We start from the raw sequence: 18,230 nt of genomic DNA, 5'->3' as shown, positions 1-18,230 counted from the left end.
ATTGAGTATTAACCTGCGCATCTGCCATTGGGCCATTTTATATCCGGAACACGGCCGTTGGCTTCGGTAGTCATTTATTTTTACCTGAAAATTGACAGAAGTTTGATTATTTATTTACAGGATAAGTACAAAAAGATATCTTGGTAAGATGAAGATGTTTTTAAAATGCGAATGATGTTTATGTGTTGTGTGAAAGCTACTCTGGCGTTTTGGTATGACATTTATATTTTTATAATTTAAAAGGTTAGTATAATTTACTTTTGAGAAAATTTTTTTTTCAAACCCTTTCATAAATCATTTACTCTTCCTGCGTGATACATCGAAGATTCTTTGGATATTAGTAAAATCTTTCGAATAAAAGTAGTTTTGAGCATTTTCATCTGTTTTCGAAGAAAATAAATATGAAAGTATTTCACAAGGAGCGCTACAATAAAAAATAAGTAATATTTTCTGTGAACGCAAGCCTTTTTACACCGTGCAACAGAAATCTCTCTCTCTCTCTCTCTCTCTCCAAGTCATGAACTGACCATATATCATTCCATCGTACTGTTATAATATAGTTTTCGTCGAGGACCTGCCGAGAAAGCGGGTGTCTAATGAAAAAGGAAGACCTGAGATCGAAAGCCTCGAGTCAACCCTTACACTTACTGATGGTGTTTCGAAGGCCTGAATCATTGCCAATATCCGCCGTGGAATGCCTCCACTAACACACCTCTTTCTGCCTCTTCCAGATTCTCCTCTTACGTGCCTTCAGGATTTTCACGGTATCGGGACCTTGAGACTGTAACGCCAGCTATTGCTTCATTAACCAACTGATTGTAGAGCAGCTAATTAATAATTATATGACGTCAATCTGCATTTTCTATTACTTTGCATTTCTCTCAGTGAGTCACTAATGATGTAAATATTAAGTGTCTTATGAATTTCAATATGTGCCTCGCATGATGAGTCCAATCTACCGTATATTACACAAAAGAAGAGAATTAGATTACATTATAGTTACTACAGTTACTATCTCATTTTTACTGAAGGTACGTACATATTTACTAATTGTGAGCTAAAATTTTGGTTAACTTATGCTAGAATGGGAAAGATGCAAGATGCCAGTTGCAGAGTGTTATATAAATGAGATAAATTTAGGGTTCAAATGGTTACCATATTGCAATCTTGGTCCAGATCGATAATTCACATTAACCACAAATTGGTGCACCCATCCGACTCAAATGGGAAATGAATTGCATTGAATACAGAATTTAGGCCAAAGGCCAAGCACTGGGACCTATGAGGTCATTCAGTACTGAAACGGAAATTTACAGTAAAAAGTTTGAAAGGCGTTAACAGGAGGAAAACCTTTGCAGTTGCACTATGAATCAATTGTTAGGAGAGGGTGGAAAGTAAGATGGGAGAAAGAGAATATGAAAGGCGGTACAGTAAAAGGAACGAAAGGGGTTGCAGCTAGGGTCCGAAGGCACGCTGCAAAGAACCTTAAGTAATGCCTACAGTGCACCGCATGAGGTGCACTGACAGCACTAACCCCCTATGGGGTAAATAGAAACGGACAGAGAAACAATACTAATATATAGGGGGACAATAAATATCTAGGCAATTGTTTTGAGAAATCGTGCAATAATAATAATAATAATAATAATAATAATAATAATAATAATAATAATAATAATAATAAATGTAAAATGAAATAAAGGAAACGGCATGTTGGGCACCTTCTATTAGCCTCGTTGACAGTAAAATGATAATATAAGACAATCGTAAATTGTGACCAGGAAGCTAATTTTACACCCCCCCCCTCTCTCTCTCTCTCTCTCTCTCTCTTTCTCTTCACGCAAATATCTCTCTAAAACCACATTATCCTGAACTCTGTCTGTCTGTCTCTCTATTTGCGTCTCCTTTACACATTGTTTCTATAGGAAACTATGGCAACGTCTCCTCAGAAGAAAGGAAAAACTAATGACCTTGACAAAATATCGAAGGATATGGGCTTTTTTGATGTTTACCATATATCACTGAGGCTCCATACTCGAAATTTATTGCTCCATACTCGTAATTTATTGTTTACATCTAGCACAGAATACCACAGCATCGTCACCGTTATGCCTTTTCTTTATTTGGATATTACAGCAAAAAATAAATAAATAAATAAATAAAAAGACGGAAGAAAACAAACACACGTGTTACCAAGATACTTCATCCACAAGGCGATCGATTCGTAAACACTGAACTAAGTTTTAGAGCAAATCTGGGCGCTCCGACCTGACCTCGCTGGCTGGACGTTTAGAGGGATTTCTTGGAAAGATAAAAAGTCCAAAGAAAGGTAGTGGGAGAAAGGGAAAGACGAAGAACTACTGGTGGGGAGAAATGATCCATGTCTAATAGTGACGTTTCCTTCCTCAGATCGACTGCTCTCTCTCTCTCTCTCTCTCTCTCTCTCTTGGCTCAACGGCTCTCTCTCTCCTGCCATGGAGGCGTAAAGATTCTTTACTAATGGTTTTCAGCCTTGTTTTGAATTTGAAATTACCTTGCAATTTTTTTCTCTGAATTAATATTTTTACGCTAAATAAAGTTAAACAACAAGGTTGCCTTATTAACGAGTAAAAATGGATAAAGTCCACCCTGATATGAAAGTTAAAGTTCACTTATTGCCGCTATCGATGATAAAAAAAAGTATATAACTTTCTAAGCAAAGGAATTAAGTTTACCAAGGTTTAGAAATAAGAAAAAAAAAAGCAGTTGCACATACTGAAAACTTTTGAATAAAAATTAATAAATTCAACTATTAAAGGAACAAACTTCAAATGAAAAAAGAAAACATAAATTTAACTCTTGTTTTGACAGCAGTGTCTAAGAAATGCCTGTAAATACAGCTTTTACCCTCTTTTATGCACGATTTCCCGTTTTCTATCGACTTTTTTCATTTTTTGCTGTAGTTTCTTTCTAACGGTTCCTCTTCCCACAGCACTGAGGGTTTCATTGTTATGAATCTAAAATCACCTTACATTTTTTCTCTCTTAATGAACTATTTTCTAGTCTAAATCAGGCTGTACCACAAGTTACCTTAAATAATCGAAATGAGCAAGGTCCAGCCTATTTACGGTGAAAGGTGTATCATTTTCAAAGCTAAGAAATTAACTTTACCAAGGTTTGAAAACAAAAGAAAAGGCAGTTGCATATACTGGAACCCTTCAACAGTAAACCTAGACACTTGAAAAAATTCAACTATTAAATGACAAAAACATTAATGTTTCGTTTTGACATTAGTATACATCAAATGTCTTTGAATAGCCTGTATCATATCTTATCCAAGATTTTCCGTTTTCCATCGACTTTTTACATTTTTTGTGCGTTTTTTCTTTTCCTCCTGCTATCAGGCTGATTGTCACGCTATAACATTTCTCTTCGCACCGAAAACATTCAAGACAGTAATGGTGGGCCGTTGCAACGATTCTTTTAAATGACTGACAGCTCCCCAAAAATTCTGGCAATACTCAGAGGAAGCCTTTCGGCCCTGCTTGCATGCACGTCGGTTATAAGAAATTGAGTTTCTTTCGGAGGCTCTGACGATGCATTTGCTACAAGATTCTTTCTGTAATAAGGGCAGAGTATATCCATATTTTTTGTGCGTAATCCTGTCGGTAACCGCGTTCGCCTATGTGTAATAAATTCCATGTTTAGACTTAACATCGACCAGCTCGTCGCTATCTCTCTCTCCCACCTCAGACGCCTTTGCTAGAAAGCAGAATCAGGGCATCTTGATTTTTGTACCTTTTTCAGCATCTGGAAATCAACGTGATTTCCCGGATGAGACAATGAAATCTATTCTTTTTTATTGGTTTTCGGTAATATATTCTAATGCTTCACTTTTTCACGAACTTGTTTCATTTATTAATAATTTCTATAGTTCTTAAGAGAGAACCACTGACATGAAGCCGCGTAAAGTTCTTTTATCTTCTAAATGGCTTTCAACTTTATCATGTATTTCACTCTATCTATTTCATTTATTCATTTCTCCTTTATGGTTGTAAACATAACTAGTATGTTAAATAGTATGAATAATATAATAAAGCAAAAAGAAATACACAAACAAACAATTTATTTTTGTACACAGAAATTCAATGCTGCGTGCATGTAAGGGCCATTTAAATTCACCTCATACCATTCCCTTGTTTTGAAGCCGAGTGATATCGAAATCCGATAATAGTCATATTTTATCTGTAATTTTATTAGATAAAAAATGTTTAAAATCCATAATGTTTTGTACGATATTATTATATACTGTTCAATTTTCTATGGTCCACAATAACTCAACAATATGAATCAACAAAGGACTGCCAAAATGTGGTACGGTACGCTAGCACACTTTGATGAACATAAGTCAACTGCAGAGGTATTTCAGACAGAGTCATTCAAATCTTGGAAGGATGGTCTGTATGTTGTTAAATATTAAACTATCAATTATTTGAATAGGTGGGAACAAGGGCCAGAATTACGTGTGGAACTACAAGCTAACTACAACCTACCTTGTTAATTCACTTGATCCAAATCATTCCCCCTTCTTGGAGGATAGGAATATAAGGTTTAGGCCAAAGGCCAAGCTCTGGGATCTATGGGGTCGGTCAGCGCTGAAAGGAAAAGTGAAAGTCAAGGACGTTTGAAAGGTGTAACAGGAGGAAAACCTCGCAGTTGCACTATGAAATAATTGTTAAAGAAAGGGTGGATAGCAAGATGGAAGAAAGATAAAAAGATAATATGGATGGAGGTACAGTAAAAGGAATGAAAGGGGTTGCAGCTAGGGACCGAAGGGATACTGCAAAGAACCTTTAGTAATGCCTACAGTGCACCCTGTGAGGTGAACTGACGGCACTATCCCCCCCCCGCCCCCCCCCACGGAGTCTTGCCGACGAGCAAGGTGACAGTTTATTCAACTGAAAATCGGAGTACCTAGAACACTCACTCATCAACCTGACAGGTCTTTAATTGAACCGTTTGTTCGGCTCGCAAAAAAAAAAAAAAAGCATACCTTAGTTTAACCAGACCACTGACCTGATTAACAGCTCTCCTAGGGCTGGCCCGAAGGATTAGACTTATTTTACGTGGCTAAGAACCAACTGGTTACCTAGCAACGGGACCTACAGCTTACTGTGGAATCCGAACCACATTATACTGAGAAATGAATTTCTATCACGAGAAATAAATTCCTCTAATTCTTCACTGGCCGGCCGGAGAATCGAACGCAGGTCCAGCAAAGTGCTAGCCGAGAACGACATCGACCCGTCCAACGAGGAACTCGTTCGGCTCGCAAATTTGCTGCCGATGATTTGAAATGGGTCTTCCTTAAAACCCGCCGCTGTCATTGTATCCCACAAAACCTAGTTATATTATAAGCCTTAAGATGCACTTTGTAGGCGCCAACTCATAAATCAAGTTGGTATTGGAAGGATTCTGTTCCCTGCCTATGCTATTAGTTCTGTAATGGCTGTTTGGTCTTCAGTTCGCCATTGTTACTGTTAAAGACTCACAACCTTACTTTGTCTACAATGTTAAGGTTGTATGTTGCTTTTCTGCTGTTGTAGCTAACATAGAAAATACAAAATTGGTCAGCATATTTGTTTTTTTATATATATAATTCTAAACAAGTGGTACGAAACGCTTCTGTTATTAGATACCCAATGTATTTTATTGGCAGGCACAAAAAAAAAAGTTAAAACTTTAACTTTTTTTTGGCCTGCCAATAAAATACATTGGCTATCTAGTAACAGAGGCGTTTCATACCACTTGTTTAGAATTATATGCATAAAAAACAAATATGATGCAATTATGATAATCTTATCAACACGCTAATATAGAACTAATCATATAAATATTCTCGTTAGTCATATAATCATACTTATCCTTTTCTCTATACAATGAAACGGTGTTTAGCTACACAGCTTTTCCGTGTGTAACAATAATAGTCTACGGGCATGATACTCCAGGTTTAGAATAACCATCGGCTATACTAAAACCAAAATGAAATGAGCTCTCTGGTCGGGGCCCTGTTTGGGTCCTCTCCACGTGTGTTTAATCTCCGCACAGATGCCAAATCTATAACAACCACCTCTCTCATCATAAATTCATATATATGCGTATACAATGAAGGTGCCTTGGTCTGACCTATGAGGCAATGTTAAACGTTCTTATATTACCGGAATATCCGACGGTTTGGGTAAATTAGTATTGTAATATTATTTAAGAATCAGGGATGGCGATCACTTTAGTCTATAGCTCCTTAACTTAGTTCATAACGTAGGAAACTTATCTGTTCCTATTTATTTGAATGTCCAAATATATATAGGAGTTACTTCAAAGTCTTCTCGCAAAATCAGGTTACTTAGAAGAAAAAAGAAAAATTATGATGAAATTAAATGACAGTACTATTCCATAAAATTATTATTTATGGTTCTTTTGTGTCAAAAGGAATAAGGTTGTGCGCTCCAATCAACAAAAATAATACTTTTAACCTGTTATTTATCTATTATATTTTTATTATTGGATGGGATAAAGGCGACTCTTCATTTCTAGAACATATTCCGAGTCTCGAAAAAAAAAAAAAAGGAAATTTTCATCCCATGCCTACGATTCATGATTTAGGAAAAATATGGGTACAGATAAAAAGCTTGGGGATGAGAAAATTAAGTATACAAAGTTACGCTGAAGTTCATTCCGACCGAGAGAAGCAAAAAAAAAAAAAAAAAAAAAAACGGATATTGTTTGTTTTTCAGGTTTCGGAAGATTGTTTTTGCCATTTCCATACCTAATTTGTCATTTTAACTAGACAAAAACAAAACACACACACGCACACTTCTATATATACATACACAAAAAATGCGTGTATATATATATATATATATATATATATATATATATATATATATATATATATATATACATATATATATATATATATATATATATATATATATATATATATATATATATATATATATATATATATATATATATATATATATATATATATATATATATATATATATATATATATATATATATATATACATATACATATACATACTGTGCATTATTTTCACCTCCATGAAATGAAAATAATACAGTGAAAACAATAGACGACAACCACTCTAAAATCCATATAAATCAGAAAAATTATTAGAAAACAGAGACGAATTAATAAGATTTAATACCTCACATCAATTCACGAAAAGAGGAAATGCCTTTAATATAAACTCACTGCACATGTTTTTCCCAATAGATGGTGTGAGAAGTTTCATGGAGTTTGTGCTTGGATGTTTTTAAACGAGTCATGCATCACGAAAAATGAAGAACAACTCCACTGCAGTTCGTACCCCAATAAAGATATTTTTGGATGGATTATAAAAGGGAAGAAAGATGACCAAGCTCCTATAACTCACTTCGCTGACATAAATAATACACCAAATTTTGCCCTACTCGTAAATATGACTCGGGTTTATGATATCTAGGTATTTTACGTTTTGCTTTGGTCGTGGTACGAGTCGAGGGCAGTGAAAGAACACTTAGGATCCCATTCGTAGGAAAAAGCAGCACGTATGAGAGAGAGAGAGAGAGAGAGAGAGAGAGAGAGAGAGAGAGAGAGAGATTTATGTTTTGCTTTGGTCATGGTACGATTTGAGGGCAGTGAAAGAACACTTACTGTAAGATCCCATTCGTAGGAAGAGGCAGCACATATGAGAGAGAGAGAGAGAGAGAGAGAGAGAGAGAGAGAGAGAGAGAGAGAGAGAGAGAGAGAGATTCTCTTCACTAATGTTTCTCAGAAGCCAGGGACTGAAATATATCGTCAATTTGAACAGACAGAGAAATCAAACATTTCTCCTCTTTCCCTTCAAAAAAGAAAGTCATCGCAGGAGCTCGCCACGGAAAGGGTATTCTATACTCCTTGCTCTTCCCGCTTAGACCATTCCGTATTCTTTACCACCATACACTGAACCTCCATCTTTTCCAGATGATTTAAATGGTATACATTTCCTCGTTGCCAAAACTTGGTAAATTTATTCCTTCTTGCGTATTCTTTTGAGGCGAATGGGGATTCCGGACAACACGCTTGCAAAATTAATGGTACAAGTTTGCAACTAAGCTTGTTCGCGATGACAAATCATAAGATTTTTATCGTGAATATTACTCGTATGGGCGTTTCAAGGTTCTGTTTATGATGAACTGTTCCGTGACATAGACCGGCAAACAAAACTTCAAGGTCCTCTTTCAATCTATTTTTGAATTGGTCATTATCAAAGGGAAGTATCACTAGGCGTTTCTTGTCCAGAAAAAGTTCTTTAAAACTATATGACAAATTTCAAAAGATTATTTCGCCCTTATGGGAAGACGTTATCATCAATACTACTATTAGCTAACGAAAAATACTGGGGAATGTTCTTTCCAGAGAAAGAATTTTCTTACAAAAGTATAACGGTTAGTATATCGAAAAACTCTATAAAATTCAAACATTAGAAGCTACGCGAACGTGGAAGGTTCCTGACGTCAAGAAAAGTATACGAGACTTTCCAAACTTTATTTTCCACCCGGAAATAGGACAAAATAACTTTGATCTTGATAACTTCGTAACCCTTGAATAAATAAGGAACCAGTAACATCACACAATGCTAAATGAGCATGAAATCGTATTTACATCCGAGGAACATCCGGTGAAAGGAGCAATCCCGCGTGTTCCTTTCCTTGGCAAAACTTGGTTATCTCAAGAAATCTGCTTCTTTTTCCTTCCAGCCTGATTCGATTTGCTTCGATTCGGAGGACCAAATAGGCGGCAAATGCGCCCCTCCTTTGCTTCGGATGGAGTTCCACGGGGGCGGAGGGGGTGGGGGATGAGGAATAACGACCGGAGAGGAGGACGACAGGAGGAAGTGAGGAGATGGGGGGGGGGAGAGCTAAGGGACAGGAGCACGATGGAGGATAGGATGAAAGGGCAAATGGGAATAAGAATACAATACATGATTTTATCTACTTTCCTATGTAAGTCGTATGATCTTTATGCATCTAATTTGTTAAAGTAATCAATGTTTTAACTTTGTAAGAGAGTCTTTATCTGTCTCTCTCTCTCTCTCTCTCTCTCTCTCTCTTGATGCAGACGGTAAAAATACCATACCGGAACCATCAACTTATCTTTATTCCTCTCTCTAACTCTCTTTAATTCCTCTTACTGTCTGCCAGGCTTCTTGCCTTGGCACTGTCGTTATATTGTGACGTTGACTGTAACTGCAGACTTTATGGTTACTAATTACACAAATTAAGAGTCTAACTTATATAAACACATCTAAATCTATATATATACTATATATATATATATATATATATATATATATATATATATATATATATATATATATATATACATACATACATACATGATTATAATAATTTTTGTACGTGATTCATTTATCCCACATTAGCACAGGCGAAAAAATAAGACACACACACAAACACATACACACACACACACACACACACACACACACACACACACACACACACACACATATATATATATATATATATATATATATATATATATATATATATATATATATATACATACATACTGTATATATACACACACAGATAATAACAATTTGCATTCAATATTACTTTATTACTTAACATTTGATCCATTAGAAATATGGGAAAAAAAATTCATTATTCACTGTGTGATCGATACACGTTTTGCAAACTTTAACATTCACTGAAGATAAATTTCATTCTCCATCTTTATTTACAGATATGAGGATCAGGACGGAGTTCCCCCACTTTGCTGATTTTCTTTGGGAACTTCAGAGTTTGGCCACAACATTAAAAACCGAATTTGTTCGTTAAGTTTGGGTTTACCAGAATTTCCATTTGGCAAAGAGGAAATGAATTTGGGAAAATAATCATCAGTGGCTGACCATTCTTGCTCTCTCTCTCTCTCTCTCTCTCTCTCTCTCTCTCTCTCTCTCTCTCTCTCTCTCTCTCTCTCTCTCTCGTTTTTCTCGATGTCTGTCTCTCTGTTTCTCATATCAAAACGTTTTATTATATTCAAATAGTATATCATGATTATTACGTTCCCCTTCACTTCCCTTCCCTTACACCCTCTCTCTCTCTCTCTCTCTCTCTCTCTCTCTCTCTCTCTCTCTCTCTCTGCCAGTCTCTGTTTCTCATATCAAAACGTTTTATTATATTCAAATAGCATATCATGATTATCAAGTTCCCCTTCACTTCCATTCCCTTACACCCCTCTCTCTCTCTCTCTCTCTCTCTCTCTCTCTCTCTCTCTCGTTTCAATATGGGAATATCTTGTTGCAATTTTCAACCCTATAAAATTTCTCTTGTTTCATAATCCACCACCAAGCAAATAGGAATAACATGTTATCAACAGCCTGCATACACCATTTCTTTCTGTCTCTCTGAAATGAGTTATTTACCAAATTTTTAGTTCAGAAGTAATTCAGCACAGACGCTACATCGGCAATGCAGACTGGCCATTACATCTGCAATGCGATACAAAATGCTTTTTGATAACTGGCTATTACAGGTATAGCAGCATCTGTTGTCAATGACACGAACCCGGACGAAAGCCTATTCGTGACGCAAATTCATACAAAACGTGCATATTAAGCGACATTTGTAGCTATGATTGTATAAATCATATAAAATAATATATATATATATATAAATATATATATATATATATATATATATATATATATATATATATATATATATATATATATATATATATATATATATATATATATATATATATATATATATATATATATATATGGCATACTAAATTGCCATTGCTTTGTTTTGAAGACTATTAGAAATAAAATCATTCTAATTAATATTTTGAGTACTGGAAAGTAGATGCCCTAAAGTGAGACCAAAATTCATTAGTTCACATTCATTTATAGGGATGATTTGGAAAACGTTAACTGACATTTAAGAAGATTTAAGAAGAAAAAAAATCAGATCATGGCACAAGAATGATAAGGAAGAAAATAATTTCTGAAGAAATAAAACGATTTTCTTTTAAAATGCTATTTGTTTGTGAAATAAAATTAAAATTACTGAGAGAACGTTCTGGGATCTTAAACATCTATTATTCTACTTATAACTAAATACAAATACATGACTTGAAAACGGAAGTTAGGAAATGAATAGAAAACTCAACAAGTAAAAACAAATCAAATAAAACTTAGGTACAATTATATTCATAAAACACAAGGTAATTGCAAAAGTATGTAACAAAACCACTGACGTGTATTTTATCTTTATATAAGGAGCAGTTGCGCATATCAGAGATGGGAAACCCGGCCTTAAACAATCGTCGTGTTAAAATGCCTAAAATATGTGTCTGTTTACGAATCGCAGCTCATTCGCATGTAGTATATTTTATCGTTTATTGGAGCTGATAAAATTTTTCTAGGAAACATTGCCTTTTCTAAGAATTCGATGCAATCTAGGAAGACCAGACTCCATTTACCGTACCTACTTGCTAACATAAACCTCTTCCAAATATATTCGACTTCGACTTTACCACAGCACGAATGATTTTTGTCTCTCTAGAAAGCGTTTCATTTAAGCGTTGCATATGCAACAAACAACTACTTTTCGTAGACAAGCCATCGCCGGGGAAAGGACACAACATAATTAGCTGATTGCAGTGACCAAAGAGGATTCATCTGATGCGGAAAACCGGCGTAGCTGGCACGAGGTCGACTGCAACATTTAAGAAATTTAATTACAAAAACTCTCCTTTTTGATGTTGCCGGTGCATCTCCTAATTAAAGTTCCATCTGATGTCATCTCACAAGATCATGCGAGCGGAATAACGAAAAGAAGAAGAGAGACTTTTTTTTCTTTCAAACTTTACTTTACAGGTCAGAGTTTTCAGGGGTAGTAATAATTGGCTAACTTTTACCAGGCGAATTCAAGACGCCGGAAGAAGTTAAGCATTTTATTTAGCTTAATTTTTCCCCCTTAAAGTGAAGACAATTTCTTGAAATGGCAGTTGAAAGGGGAGGAGGAGTTACCAAACAACTATTTGTACGTATTGCTTCATGAAGCACACGTATTATTCTCAGCTATGGGGCCAATGTTTTTGAGGCGGGACGTGATGCACATTCTATGTCTGAATCATCATCTCCCCTCTGCTTTCCTTAACGTTAGGCTGTTACCTTCGTCAAAGAGGTTATGTTTTTGCTTTAGTTCGGCTGCCTGTCAGTCTCTTTTCCGGTATGATTGCGTAAAAAGCTAATCAAAAGTTTGCAACGACTTTTCAGAACGATTGTCCTATAGTCAGGTTTTTGGAGCCTACACCAAATATTCACAGCCCATCTCATTGCAATGATATCAGGTACGGATATTTAACGTGGGCTCAAAAAATCTGAATTCATAATTTTTTTTCATCATTCATTCACAGTTACTGCCACTGCGGTGAGTTTATAAAAACATCAACTTACAGCTGTTTTGGAAAGACAGAATAAACGACCCAAAATGTTATGGCAACTGTGCTAATTGTGTCCTCGTATTTGTAAAAAGACGTAAATGACGCAGATGAAATGTGATTTCTTCTTCTTTTTTCCGTCATTTTATTATTATCTTTGCCATCTGCATTCGAGTTTTGGTTTAAAGTTTCACGCCCTATTGTGCCACATGTCTGCATTTCCATGTACGAAACTTAAGTCGAGGTTTGCATGACAGCACCTCCTTGCTGAGACTACACAAACCTAAACAAAACCATTAATAGAGTTATTGTCGAGTCAAATAAGTACTACTTTTACACACATTTCAACCAAGTGATAACACATTGTTGTAACTATTAATAACTGTTCATTAGTCAGTTCCGGCGGGATTTGTGCTTTTATGCTTCAGTTAGACTGTCTCTCCATCTTTCTTTGTATCTTACAACAAGCTGCAATTCCAGAAAAATTTCCCCCTTCTCCTCCTCCTCTCTCTCTCTCTCTCTCTCTCTCTCTCTCTCTCTCTCTCTCTCTCTCTCTCTCTCTCTCTCCTCGTTTCTGAATCCAAACAGAAGCACATGCTCAAAGACAATTTATTTACATAAAATCAGAATACCTTGAACTGCATACTGGCAGTTCTCTAATGAAATCCTTCGTTCCAATTCAGGAATGTTGATTCCGAATATATGGAATGACTCTCCCGGAAAATCTGCTTCTGGCGTTGCATTCTACTGCCGATGGAAATTATATTTCCAGAGCTGCCACTTGTCCGATTCCCATCACGTGACACTGTTCGGAATTTTCGGGCGCTTTGAGGTTCATCATATGAATTGATAATTATTATTTTTATATATAAATATTCATAAGTGTCTGCAACGATGTGGAACAAAGCTATACTGTAATTTTACTAAGAAAATTTCTACACTTCCATGGAAAAGATGAAAATAGTGATTATCACAAAATAAAACAACAGAGACAATAGAAGCAGAATCCAATGCATAAGAAACAGCGCAGTGATGAAGATTTATAGTAAGGAATAGTTGAGAAAAGTTTTGACCAAGTAAATAACGCATGGTTTATTAAGAGCAAATATGAAATGCTTTTTTTATATTTTTATATGACGGGTATAGTGTTTGCTCCAAAACCAGAATTTAATTTATAAGGCTACAGTTTTCTTCCTATGAATTCTCCTCCTTTACCTGAGGGTACTTGTGATAGAATTCTTTTAACTACCTGCCTATTAAGATTAAAAATTTTTTGATAACAATACACTTTAATAACATATTTCTCGCTCTGAGATCATATTCATTAGAAAAAAAAAACAGTTCTAGATTACATCCGCTCTAAAAGATTTTTAAAAAGCTGCCTCTCTTCGCATCGTATCTGTAAAATTCAAAATAAATGGGAAAACTTATCATTCTCGCAGGTCGTCTGTCCTCCTGTTCTCACCAAAAGACTCCCCTCCCCAACCAAACCCCACCCCTACCACTAAACCCCCATCCTAGCTCTCATGTTTGCCATGCACTTCCTGGAAGACGAACAACTGGGTGTGACTTGTCCTCAAAAGTTTTGCATTAGGCAGTTACTCAAGCTTTCAAGCTTCGTGTAGCAAATTCTTTTGCGAAATTCTGAAACTTGCAAATGGAGTGAGTTACAGGCTCTCTGCTCAGTCCGAAGAGAGACTTTTGCTGATGTTCCCAAGGTACAGGTTTGTGGGTTCCTTCACAAGTCACTTCTTTTAACGTTGTTACCAGTGAAAATTGACTGGCTTATATATATATATATATATATATATATATATATATATATATATATATATATATATATATATATATATATATATATATATATATATATATGTGTGTGTGTGTGTGTGTGTGTGTGTGTGTGTGTGTGTATACACATATGTATGTGTATATATATTATATATATATATAATGTATTACTATTATTATTCAGAAGAGGAAACCTATTCATATGGAACAAGCCCCCAGTGGTCACTGACTTGAAATTCAAGCTTCCAAAGAATATTAAGGTGTTCATTAGGAAGAAGTAAGAAGAGGTAAAGGGAAATACAGAAAGAACAGATCTCACTTATTTTAAAAAAGAAAAATTAATTAATTAATTAATTAATTAATTAATTAATTAATAATTAATTAATGAATATATAAAAATACATTAAAATGGAAGGAGAAGATTATTAGGGCAGAAATGCATTGCATCTTCGCTTGAACTTTTGAAGTTCCAATTACACAACATCCTCTGGAAGGCTGTTCAACACTCCAACGGTGTGAGGAATAAATAAATAAATAAATAAATAAATAAATAAATATATAAAACATGCTCAACTTGTAAAAAGGAGAACATACCCTCTCATCTATCTTACCAGCTTAATAACAGTTTCTTTTTTTTTTTTTTTACTTTACTCCAAACAAATTTCTTCATACTTTTAATGGTTTGCCCCCGGGCCGGGATAAGTAGTTAAAAGATGGGAGGAACACAACTTACTGGATTTTGTTTCGAAATACTTTTCTCGCAGAGTTATTAGAGAATAGCGAGGATTTCTTTTGCTCCTGCCCAAATGTGGCCTCGGGGGCTAGTAATGAAAGCATACTTCTTTTTTCAGATTTTTAAATCCAGTTGTTTTCTCAGATGCTTTGTACCCATTTTATTTATCTGAGCGTTTTATTTCGGGGTTTTATTACATGTAGATATTTTCTTGGAGGAAAATGAAAGCCATCAGGGAACATTAACTGATATAAAACCAATCAATCCAATCGAACATTATATATATATATAAAACCTATATATATATAATCAATATATATATATATATATATACATATATATAATATATATATATATATATATATATTTATATAATATATATATATATATATATAATATTATATATATATATATATATATATATATATATACATATATATATATATATATATATATATATATATGTATATATATATATATATATATATATATATATATGTATATGTATGTATGTATGTATGTATGTATGTATGTATGTATGTATGTATGTATGTATATATAATGTGTGATTGTGTGTATTTGCACAGGTGTATTTAGTGTCATCCAGAGTGAATATATAAAATGTAATATGCAGAGAATAAGAGTCAGAAATTCATATGGTACCGTCCTACGGACATGGATCAAAACTTACCCTAAATTCATATACGAGTACAGTGTTTTTCTTTATGCTTTCAAGCAATATTGCATCTCGCATCGGAGAGCCTGAGGCAAGGCTTGCCTGACATGCACATCACTCCAGTTCATACGAGGCCCGAACGAGTTGGAGATTCCATCACCCTTTGGAACAATTCAGTCTTTGAAGAGGCGGGAGAGTTGCCTTGCGAATGTCACGGACTGGAAACACTTGTCAATGATAACTCCTGCAGAGACCGAAACAAGTTGCCACTGTTATCAGCGTTAGAAAATATCAGTTATAAATGGTTGCTGAGTCAACACAAACAAGCGAAGATAGAATTATATACGTGCAATGATTTTATAAGTGCTATAACAACTCGCAATATTAAAAAACTAACACAATTATCTAAAATAACAGTTTTTACTCTCTCTCTCTTTCTCTCTCTTGACAAGGTTTTTTCAGGGAAAGAATTTTTATGTAGAAATATTACCATTCGCATGTAAAAAGATCTCTACTTAAATGAAACATGAAACTATTAATTCTGCAGTCTGCTGACTTCGCTTTCCTTTCAAATTCAAATATCAAAAGCTAAACAAACTTGTAAGTTTCCCAAGTCAGGAAAACTATACGCGAGATTTTCCAAACTTCATTTTCCATCCCGGAAATAGAGCAAAATAACTTTACTCTCTTGATTAACTCCGTAACCCTTGAATAAATAAGGAGCCCGTAACATCACACAATGCTAAATGAACATGAAATCGTATTTACGTCTGAGGAACATCCGGTGAAAGGAGCAATCCCGCGTGTTCCTTTCCTTGGCAAAACTTGGTTATCTCAAGAAATCTGCTTCTTTTTCCTTCCAGCCTGATTCGATTTGCTTCGATTCGGAGGACCAAATAGGCGGCAAATGCGCCCCTCCTTTGCTTCGGATGGAGTTCCCTAGGGGGGGCTCTAGGGGATGGGTGGTGAGGCGTGAGGAGTTGGGGAGGGTGGGGGGTGAGGAAAGCAGTAAGATGGTGGATAGGTTGAAAGGGCAAATGGGAATATGAATGCGTTATATGATTTTATCTTCTTTTCTTACGTATGTCGTATGATTTTTATATCTCTTTCTGTTGAAATAATCAATGTTTTTACTTGGTAGGAGCGTCCTCTCTCTCTCTCTCTCTCTCTCTATCAAATTTAGAGGTTATATCAAAGAGGGTACCAATATCCTTCCAAAATGAACCTACCTTTCTTCCTCTCTCTCTCTCTCTCTCAATATCCTTTTATATTCTCTGAATGTCTGTCTGTCTGCAAGAATATAACAATTCGTATTCGTTGGTACTTGAAACTGAACACAGGAATATCGAAATATATATAAAAAATATTATTCAGTACGTCATCCACACATATTTTGCAAAACTGAAAACTCTCGGAAGATAAATTTCTTACTAAATAAGCAACTAAACTCCAATTAAAGACCTGAACAAAAATTTGGCCTTTCTTTTTATTTATAGATACGAGGATCGAGACGGAGTTCCCTCACTTTGTTAATTTTCTTTGGGAACGTCGGAGTTTGGCCACAAAATTAAACAAGTAAAAAATGCTCAATCGAGTTTTCTGTACAACCACGACCCATGAAACTTGACGCCGCGGCCCATGAAACTTTCAACTAAGGCCCAGTGGAGGCCTGTGTTGTTGGCATCTATGGCGGTGCCAGATGCACGATTATGGCTAACCTTAACCTTAAATAAAATAAAAACTATTGACGCTAAAGGGCTGCAATTTGCTATGTTTGATGATTGGAGGGTGGATGATCAACATACCAATTTGCAGCCCTCTAGCCTCAGCAGTTTTTAAGATCTGAGGACGGAGAGAAAAAGTGCGGACGGACAGACAAAGCCGTCACAATAGTTTTCTCTTACAGAAAACTAAAACTAATTTGTTCGTAAGTTTTGGTTTATCAGAATTTCTAGTTGGCAAAGAGGAAATGAATTTAGGAAAACAATTATCACTCTCTCTCTCTCTCTCTCTCTCTCTCTCTCTCTCTCTCTCTCTCTCTCTCTCTCTCTCGTTTTTCTCTACATCTGTCTGTCGATCTGTCCGTCTGTTTCTCATTTCAGAAAGTTTTACTAAGATCAAATAGTATACCATTATCATTACCAATTTCCCTTTCACCTTTCCATCCCTTACACCCACAACCCTCATTTCTCTCTCTCTCTCTCTCTCTCTCTCTCTCTCTCTCTCTCTCTCTCTCTCTTTTTGGATAACGATGGGAATTACTTGTTCAAGCTTTCAACCTAAAATAAACATTATCTTTCCAGACACCATTTTTCTCTTTCTCTCTGCAAAGGTTTATTTTTTAAATATTTAGCTCAAAGGTAATTCAGTACAGCCGATATAACGGCAATTCGAATCTGTTTTAATAATACTTTGCTATTATGGGTATAGCAGCATCTTCTGCCAGTGCCGGCAGACGCAACTTCCTATAAAATGACACGAACGCTCCCAGAAAAAAGTGTATACATATTTACATACATACATACACA

The 18,230-nt window shown here is 35.4% G+C and overlaps 1 long non-coding RNA gene across 1 annotated transcript in view; it reads right to left on the bottom strand.

Moving 5' to 3' along the window:
* The window catches only part of LOC136839639 (uncharacterized), a 251,738-nt gene that overhangs the window by 110,612 nt on the left and 122,896 nt on the right, over window positions 1–18,230 (bottom strand). Inside the window, exon 4 of the long non-coding RNA XR_010853425.1 lies at window positions 1–84. This exon is cut by the window's left edge and continues 36 nt beyond it. This is a non-coding gene — a long non-coding RNA (uncharacterized lncRNA). The remainder of the gene's footprint in view (window positions 85–18,230) is intronic.

Source organism: Macrobrachium rosenbergii, chromosome 6, assembly GCF_040412425.1.
Source record: "Macrobrachium rosenbergii isolate ZJJX-2024 chromosome 6, ASM4041242v1, whole genome shotgun sequence".
Lineage (NCBI taxonomy): Eukaryota > Metazoa > Arthropoda > Malacostraca > Decapoda > Palaemonidae > Macrobrachium > Macrobrachium rosenbergii.
The sequence above is the reverse complement of the archived record's forward strand: the minus strand, read 5'-3'. Positions and strand labels throughout refer to the sequence as shown.